Source organism: Oncorhynchus masou, chromosome 14 (genome assembly GCF_036934945.1).
Source record: "Oncorhynchus masou masou isolate Uvic2021 chromosome 14, UVic_Omas_1.1, whole genome shotgun sequence".
NCBI lineage: Eukaryota > Metazoa > Chordata > Actinopteri > Salmoniformes > Salmonidae > Oncorhynchus > Oncorhynchus masou.
Window position 1 is genome coordinate 34,521,429 of NC_088225.1, and position 10,244 is coordinate 34,531,672.

The 10,244-nt window shown below is 38.5% G+C and overlaps 1 protein-coding gene across 1 annotated transcript in view; it reads left to right on the forward strand.

Moving 5' to 3' along the window:
* Window positions 1-6,717: 6,717 nt before the first annotated feature.
* The window catches only part of LOC135553883 (NACHT, LRR and PYD domains-containing protein 3-like), a 36,642-nt gene continuing 33,115 nt past the window's right edge, over window positions 6,718-10,244 (forward strand). The window contains exon 1 of the mRNA XM_064985810.1: window positions 6,718-6,793. The gene's annotated coding sequence lies outside the window, so the exon portion shown is untranslated. The remainder of the gene's footprint in view (window positions 6,794-10,244) is intronic.

Genomic DNA, 10,244 nt, shown 5'->3' on the forward strand with positions numbered 1-10,244 from the left:
TTGAACAAGACAGGTGATCTTTGTAATTACATTTTCTTCTTCAGCTCTCCTGGTCTTGACAACAATACTCTCATGTTTTCTTGCATATTTTCCAACCTTAAAAAGCTCCCAGTTATACTGTATGAATTGTTATTCATAGCGTTGTTCCAGAAGTGTTTAATTACTTTGTTTATCTCCATCTGGACCAACTCATGTTTTAATATAGAGCTATTAAGCTTCCAATAGGATGCTCTGCCAGGGCCATTATCAGAGATAAACAGTGTAATGTCAATATAAACAGCTCTATGATCAGTAAGGGCCATTATCAGAGATAAACAGTGTAAGGTCAATATAAACAGCTCTATGATCAGTAAGGGTCATTATTAGAGATAAACAGTGTAATGTCAATATAAACAACTCTATGATCAGTAAGGGCCATTATCAGAGATAAACAGTGTAATGTCAATATAAACAGCTCTATGATCAGTAAGGGTCATTATCAGAGATAAACAGTGTAATGTCATTATAAACAGCTCTATGGTCAGAAAGGGGAGTGACCAGGATGTTAACAGAAATAGCCTGTTAATCAAAACATTTAGACACCAACCAAAGATCTGTGGTGATTGTCTGGAGTGGGTCTTATTACTCCAAGTGAAAGACTCGTCATTAGGAAACTTTACTCTCCAAATATCTACAATATCAAACCTTTCCATCAGCTGGCTCAAACTAATATTCATAGAAATGAACTGTCCTGGAGGCCAAACTAATATTCATAGAAATGAACTGTCCTGGAGGCCAAACTAATATTCATAGAAATGAACTGTCCTGGAGGCCAAACTAATGTTCATAGAAATGAACTGTCCTGGAGGCCAAACTAATATTCATAGAAATGAACTGTCCTGGAGGTCAAACTAATATTCATAGAAATGAACTGTCCTGGAGGCCAAACTAATATTCATAGAAATGAACTGTCTTGGAGGCCAAACTAATATTCATAGAAATGAACTGTCCTGGAGGTCAAACTAATATTCATAGAAATGAACTGTCCTGGAGGTCAAACTAATATTCATAGAAATGAACTGTCCTGGAGGCCAAACTAATATTCATAGAAATTAACTGTCTTGGAGGCCAAACTAATATTCATAGGAATGAACTGTCCTGGAGGCCAGACTAATATTCATAGAAATGAACTGTCCTGGAGGCCATCTGTCAGTTTAATGATTCAGAGAAATATTAAAATCCCCATCTACTATAAGTAAAGCTTTGGGGAACTTGGTTAGCCTACTATAAGTAAAGCATTAGGGAACTTGGTTAGCCTACTATAAGTAAAGCATTAGGGAACTTGGTTAGCCTACTATAAGTAAAGCATTAGGGAACTTGGTTAGCCTACTATAAGTAAAGCATTAGGGAACTTGGTTAGCCTACTATAAGTAAAGCATTAGGGAACTTGGTTAGCCTACTATAAGTAAAGCATTAGGGAACTTGGTTAGCCTACTATAAGTAAAGCATTAGGGAACATGGTTAGCCTACTATAAGTAAAGCATTAGGGACCTTGGTTAGCCTACTATAAGTAAAGCATTAGGGAACTTGGTTAGCCTACTATAAGTAAAGCATTAGGGAACTTGGTTAGCCTACTATAAGTAAAGCATTAGGGAACTTGGTTAGCCTACTATAAGTAAAGCATTAGGGAACTTGGTTAGCCTACTATAAGTAAAGCATTAGGGAACTTGGTTAGCCTACTATAAGTAAAGCATTAGGGAACTTGGTTAGCCTACTATAAGTAAAGCATTAGGGAACTTGGTTAGCCTACTATAAGTAAAGCATGGGGGAACTTGGTTAGCCTACTATAAGTAAAGCATTAGGGAACTTGGTTAGCCTACTATAAGTAAAGCATTAGATAACTTGGTGAGCCTACTATAAGTAAAGCATGAGGGAACTTGGTTAGCCTACTATAAGTAAAGCATTAGGGAACTTGGTTAGCCTACTATAAGTAAAGCATGAGTGAACTTGGTTAGCCTACTATAAGTAAAGCATGAGTGAACTTGGTTAGCCTACTATAAGTAAAGCATTAGGGAACTTGGTTAGCCAGTGGAGAATACGCTTTTCCAAAGATTCAAGTCACTGATCATTTTCAAGTTTGGAATTGAACCAATGAATGTCGGTAATAATGATGATGTCGTTACAGTTGATGACAAGACACAGGAAGTGACCAATAGGGTCCCAGTCTGAGTGTAAAGTGTAAAATCCTTCCATTGAACTGATTCATTAGAGTGGGGACTCCAGCAGAGAGGTCAGAACCAGGAGACACAAATCATTTCCTCACTGAGATCTGTAGAAGTTGGCATAAATCTGTTTTAAGCTGTTTGGCAATATAAAAACAAGGCATTGTGCTTTACATGATTTCTTAACCCCCCGGCATTGAGTGAAACTATAGACAACGACAAAGTGGAATGTAGAACAGCAAGTAATACGAGATAAACAACAATCACAAACTCTAGTTAAACTGATAAGAAACCAGAGCTGCACAACATATAGATTTAAATGATTGAGGGAGAATAGTGGAGCATAACAAAGATAACTGTCAGACCTCCATATAGATTTAAATGATTGAGTGAGAATAGCATAACAAAGATAACTGTCAGACCTCCATATAGATATAAATGATTGAGTGAGAATAGTGGAGCATAACAACGATAACTGTCAGACCTCCATATAGATTTAAATGATTGAGGGAGAATAGTGGAGCATAACAAAGATAACTGTCAGACCTCCATATAGATTTAAATGATTGAGTGATAATAGTGGAGCATAACAGAGATAACTGTCAGACCTCCATATAGATATAAATGATTGAGTGATAATAGTGGAGCATAACAAAGATAACTGTCAGACCTCCATATAGATTTAAATGATTGAGTGAGAATAGCATAACAAAGATAACTGTCAGACCTCCATATAGATTTAAATGATTGAGTGATAATAGTGGAGCATAACAAAGATAACTGTCAGACCTCCATATAGATTTAAATGATTGAGGGAGAATAGTGGAGCATAACAAATCAAATCAAATCAAATTTAGATTGTCAAACATGGTTAGCAGATGTTAATGCGAGTGTAGCAAAATGCTTGTGCTTCTAGTTCCGACAATGCAGTAATAACCAAAAGTAATCTAACTAACCTCCTAAATTAACTGTCTTATACACAGTGTAAGGGGATAAAGAATATGTACATAAGGATATAAATGAATGAGTGATGGTACAGAGCAGCATAGGCAAGATACAGTAGATGGTATCCATACAGTATTTAATATGAGATGAGTATGTAAACAAAGTGGCATAGTTAAAGTGGCTAGTGATACATGTAGATTACATAAGGATGATTGATATAGAGTATATAGTGGAGCATATGAGATGAATAATGTGTCAGTAACATTATATAAGGTAGCATTTAAAGTGATTAGTGATATATTTACATCATTTCCCATCAATTCCCATTATTAAAGTGGCTGGAGTTGAGTCAGTGTAGTGTGTTGGCAGCAGCCACTCAATGTTAGTTGGCTGTTTAACAGTCTGATGGCCTTGAGATAGAAGCTGTTTTTCAGTCTCTCCATATAGATTTAAATGATTGAGCCTTCTGGATGATAGCGGGGTGGACAGGAGTGGCTGTGGTTGATGTCCTTGATGATCTTTATGGCCTTCCTGTAACATCGGGTGGTGTAGGTGTCCTGGAGGGCAGGTAACAAAGGTGATGCGTTGTGCAGACCTCACTACCCTCTGGAGAGCCTTACGGTTGAAAGATTGTACCAGGCGGTGATAACAGCCCGCCAGGATGCTCTAACAAAGATAACTGTCAGACCTCTAAAATAGATTTAAATGATTGAGTGATAATAGTGGAGCATAACAGAGATAACTGTCAGACCTCCATATAGATTTCAATGATTGAGGGAGAATAGTGGAGCATAACAGAGATAACTGTCAGACCTCCATATAGATTTAAATGATTGAGTGAGAATAGTGGAGCATAACAAAGATAATTGTTATAATGACACTATTCTCACTCAAAGATTACTGTCAGACCTCCATATAGATTTAATCTAGGTATGTTGACTATCAGTCACTGTCCATACCTGCCTACTCCTTTAACACCAGAGACAACATGATTAATGTTTCCACTGTCCATACCTGCCTACTCCTTTAACACCAGAGACAACATGATTAATGTTTCCACTGTCCATACCTGCCTACTCCTTTAACACCAGAGACAACATGATTAATGTTTCCACTGTCCATACCTGCCTACTCCTTTAACACCAGAGACAACATGATTAATGTTTCCACTGTCCATACCTGCCTACTCCTTTAACACCAGAGACAACATGATTAATGTTTCCACTGTCCATACCTGCCTACTCCTTTAACACCAGAGACAACATGATTCATGTTTCCACTGTCCATACCTGCCTACTCCTTTAACACCAGAGACAACATGATTAATGTTTCCACTGTCCATACCTGCCTACTCCTTTAACACCAGAGACAACATGATTAATGTTTCCACTGTCCATACCTGCCTACTCCTTTAACACCAGAGACAACATGATTAATGTTTCCACTGTCCATACCTGCCTACTCCTTTAACACCAGAGACAACATGATTAATGTTTCCACTGTCCATACCTGCCTACTCCTTTAACACCAGAGACAACATGATTAATGTTTCCACTGTCCATACCTGCCTACTCCTTTAACACCAGAGACAACATGATTAATGTTTCCACTGTCCATACCTGCCTACTCCTTTAACACCAGAGACAACATGATTAATGTTTCCACTGTCCATACCTGCCTACTCCTTTAACACCAGAGACAACATGATTAATGTTTCCACTGTCCATACCTGCCTACTCCTTTAAGACCAGAGACAACCTGATTAATGTTTCCACTGTCCATACCTGCCTACTCCTTTAACACTGGAGACAACATGATTAATGTTTCCACTGTCCATACCTGCCTACTCCTTTAACACTGGAGACAACATGATTAATGTTTCCACTGTCCATACCTGCCTACTCCTTTAACACCAGAGACAACATGATTAATGTTTCCACTGTCCATACCTGCCTACTCCTTTAACACCAGAGACAACATGATTCATCTGGACTATTAAAAGGACCAGGATGAACCAAACTAGTTGACAGTTAAAGACTTAGAAGGGAGGATTAAAGCTCCCCAACATGTAATGATATCAAGAAGACTTTATAACTGCCCTGATAGGCTCTTTATTGACAACTCTAACAGGACAATTATATCAAGAAGACTTTATAACTGTCCTGATAGGCTCTTTATTGACAACTCTAATAGGACAATTATATCAAGAACACTTTATAACTGTCCTGATAGGCTCTTTAACTACAACTCTAATAGGACAATTATATCAAGAAGACTTTATAACTGCCCTGATAGGCTCTTTATTGACAACTCTAACAGGACAATTTGGGTCGACATGGAAGAAGAACTTAATGCCCCATTTGGAGCATCATATTATCTGAGTCAACACTTACATGTGGGACGGCAGAATCCCATAATGTCCCAAACTAAGAAATTGTCATTTCAATACAGCTACATTTCCTCCAGGCTACATGAATATAAAGAGACATGAGACAAAACAATCGTAATGAATCAGATTACATGGCCCCCAGGCTACGTGAATATAAAGAGACATGAGACAAGACAATCATAATGAATCAGATTACATGGCCCCCAGGCTACATGAATATAAAGAGACATGAGACAAAACAATCACAATGAATCAGATTACATGGCCCCCAGGCTACATGAATATAAAGAGACATGATACAAAACAATCACAATGAATCAGATTACATGGCCCCCAGGCTACATGAATATAAAGAGACATGATACAAAACAATCACAATGAATCAGATTACATGGCCCCCAGGCTACATGAATATAAAGAGACATGAGACAAAACAATCACAATGAATCAGATTACATGGCCCCCAGGCTACATGAATATAAAGAGACATGAGACAAAACAATCATAATGAATCAGATTACATGGCCCCCAGGCTACATGAATATAAAGAGACATGAGACAAAACAATCATAATGAATCAGATTACATGGCCCCCAGGCTACGTGAATATAAAGAGACATGAGACAAAACAATCATAATGAATCAGATTACATGGCCCCCAGGCTACATGAATATAAAGAGACATGAGACAAAACAATCACAATGAATCAGATTACATGGCCCCCAGGCTACATGAATATAAAGAGACATGATACAAAACAATCACAATAAATCAGATTACATGGCCCCCAGGCTACATGAATATAAAGAGACATGATACAGATTACATGGACAGGGGGACCTGATCCTAGATCATAATGAATCAGATTACATGGACAGGGGGACCTGATCCTAGATCATAATGAATCAGATTACATGGAGAGGAGGACCTGATCCTAGATCATAATGAATCAGATTACATGGAGAGGAGGGACCTGATCCTAGATCATAATGAACCAGATTAGATGGAGAGGGGGAGCTGATCCTAGAGCAATGCTCCTCCTCTGAGACACGGCCTGTATGAAACAGAACACATAGTTGTGAAGTCTTGTTACAGCATGTGTTTACTGCCATCTAGTGGAAGATACCAATATAACACTTTATTATCAGGGTGGGGAGGCGGCTGAGCTGAAACAGAAAGTAAAGTTGTTCTTTTGTTCAGGATCCATTTTGAGACGACAGAGCAGAAAACACTATATGGAGATTATTGAAAAATAAAGTAAGTATTTCTGAAAAATAACATATTCTAATGGACAGAATAAGATAATTAATACCTGTAATGAGATATTACTAGTTAGTAGAACTGCTACTTGAGCTGAGTTGCTGACAGACAGCTGTTTTCACAGTGTAAACTAATCAGTAGTCCGACATGTTATCAGTAAAAAGTCTAGTAAAGATGGTGGAGGAGCTTTTCAATTATATGGTTTTAAGTTTATCTCAGGGTTTCTCCATCCTTTTGTTCTTACCAGAACTTACACACCTGATTCAACTAATCATCACATATTTGAAGACAGTTTAATATTATTTGAACATTCTCAAATTAAAACCTTTTTGGTTTGTAGGACTACTTACAATTATTAAAGTCCTACAGTAACATTTTGGAGGAAAACAACACAGCTAAACTTGGTTTCGAGTAAATGATATGTTTATCTATAATAATGTAAGATAGATGTCTTGAAGAAACGTGTCTGGGATTAGAACTCTGTGTCTCTGTGACAGTGGGAGGTTTGTTTTGCATGGCCCGGTGCTACAGGTTGGTGGACATTTATTTTAAGGACCAATGGAATGGTATTAAATGCTCAAACTCTGCTCCCCCGGGGAGCCGGGCAATGCAGAACTAATTCACCCAGTGACCATTACTTTATTTCCTGATATGAAATTGAAAGTAACTTTGTAGCCTAAGCAGTTACAAAATGTCTGTTGAAACTGTGGAGCACATGTCTTGAGAACGTTAGAACAGTGGTGGAAAAAGTACTGAATTCTCAAACTGGAGTAAAAGTAAAGATTCCTTCATAGAAAATGACTCCAGTAAAGGTGAAAGTCACACAGTAAAATTCTACTTCAGTAAAAGTCAAAGTATTTGGTTTGAAATATAATTAAGTATCAAAAGTAAAGTATTTAATCATTTTAAAATCCTTATATTAAGCAAACCAGACAGCACAATGTTTTTGTTATTTTAATTTACAGATAGCCAGGGTCACACTCCAACACGCAGACACCATTTAAAAACAAGGCAATTGTGTTTAGTGAGTCCTCCAGATCAGAGGCAGTAGAGACGACCAGGGATGTTCTCTGTTTAGTGAGTCCTCCAGATCAGAGGCAGTAGGGACGACCAGGGATGTTCTCTGTTTAGTGAGTCATCCAGATCAGAGGCAGTAGGGATGACCAGGGATGTTATCTGTTTAGTGAGTCCTCCAGATCAGAGGCAGTAGGGATGACCAGGGATGTTCTCTGTTTAGTGAGTCCTCCAGATCAGAGGCAGTAAGGATGACCAGGGTTATTCTCTTGATAAGTGTGTGAATTGGACCATTTTCTGTCCTGCTAAGCATTCAAAATGTAAGGAGTACTTTGGGTGTCAGGGAAAATGTAAAAAAAAAAGACATCATTTTCTTTATGAATGTAGTGAAGTAAAAGTAAAAGTAGTTAAAAATATCAATATTAAAGTGAAGGACAGATTCCCCAAAAAAACTACTTAAGTAGTACTTTAAAGTATTTTACACCACTGCATTAGAAGACAGATACATGTGTTGATTTGAAGGAAAGACTCAGATTCTGGTAGGTCGGCTACAAACTATTATAAAGTTCGGTCGTCGTCAGACATTCAACAGTCACAGTAGGTTTGAGCTACAGTCTGATACATTTACATTTAAGTCATTTAGCAGACGCTCTTATCCAGAGCGACTTACAAATTGGTGTTCACCTTCTGACATCAGATCACTAATCATGCCGACCAACCTGATGGTCTCTGTTGGAAATGTTGTGAAAAGTATCTGGCCTAGTTTATAAATATCTGGCATTACTCATCTCATATGTATATACTGTATTCTATACTATTCTAGTGTATCTTAGTCTATGTATTACTCATCTCATATGGATATACTGTATTCTATACTATTCTAGTGTATCTTAGTCTATGTATTACTCATCTCATATGTATATACTGTATTCTATACTATTCTACTGTATCTTAGTCTATGTATTACTCATCTCATATGTATATACTGTATTCTATACTATTCTACTGTATCTTAGTCTATGTATTACTCATCTCATATGTATATACTGTATTCTATACTATTCTACTGTATCTTAGTCTATGTATTACTCATCTCATATGTAGATACTGTATTCTATACTATTCTACTGTATCTTAGTCTATGCCCCTCAGACATTGTGACTAATAACATTTGATTTGATTTAGATAGGGCTATATACACTACATGACCAAAAGTATGTAGAAACCTGCTAGGCGAACATCGCATTCCAAAATTATATGCATTAATATGGAGTTGGTCCCACCCTTGCTGCTATAACAGTCTCCACAATTCTGGGAAGGCTTTCCACTAGATGTTGGTACATCGCTGTGGGGACTTTTTTCCATTCAGCCACAAGAGCTTTAGGGAGGTCGGGCACTGATGTTGGGTGATTAGGCCTGGCTCAAATTTGGCGTTCAATTTCATCCCAAAGTTGTTCAATTGGTTGAGGTCAGGGCTCTGTGCAGGCCAATCAAGTTCTTCCACACCGATCTTGACAATCCATTTCTGTATGGACCTCGCTTTGTGCACGGGGACATTGTCAGGCTGAAACTGGAAAGGGCCTTCCCCAAACTGCCCAAGACAATTTTTCCTCCGCCAGCAAACTTTACAGTTGGCACAATGCATTCGGGCAGGAAGCGTTTTCCTGGCATCCACCAAACCCAGATTCCACTGCTCCAGTGTCAAATGGCAGCGAGCTTTACACCACTCAAGCCGATGCTTGGCATTGCGCATGGTGATCTTGTGTACGGCTGCTTGGCCATAGAAACCCATTTCATTTTAAGCTCCCGACTAACAGTTATTTTGCTGACATTGCAGTTTGGAACTCGGTATTGGGTGTTGCAACCGAGGACAGACCATTTTTATGCGCTTCCGCACTCGGCGGGCCCGTTCTGTGAACTTGAGTGGCCTACCACTTCACTGTTGAGCCGTTGTTGCTCCAAGATGTTTCCACTTCACAACAGCACTTACAGTTGACCAGCTCAAGCAGGGCAGGAAATTGACGAACTGACATGTTGGAACGGTGCCACGTTGAAAGGCACTGAGATCTTCAGTTAGGTCATTCTACTGCCAATGTTTGGCTGTGGAGATTGCATGGCGGTGTGCTCAATTGTATACACCTGTCAGCAACAGGTGTGGCTGAAAGCCGAATCCACTAATTTGAAGGGTTATATATAGTGTAGAATATCTGTCCTGCTGCTGGTAGGACTATAACATTATGTGAACTGATCTGAACAGGTTTAGACTGGTCATCTATGATATGTAGGTTATATACAGTACATTCTCTGTCCTGCTACTGGAAGGACTATAACATTATGTGAACTGATCTGAACAGGTTTAGACTGGTCATCTATGATATGTAGGTTATATACAGTACATTCTCTGTCCTGCTACTGGTAGGACTATAACATTATG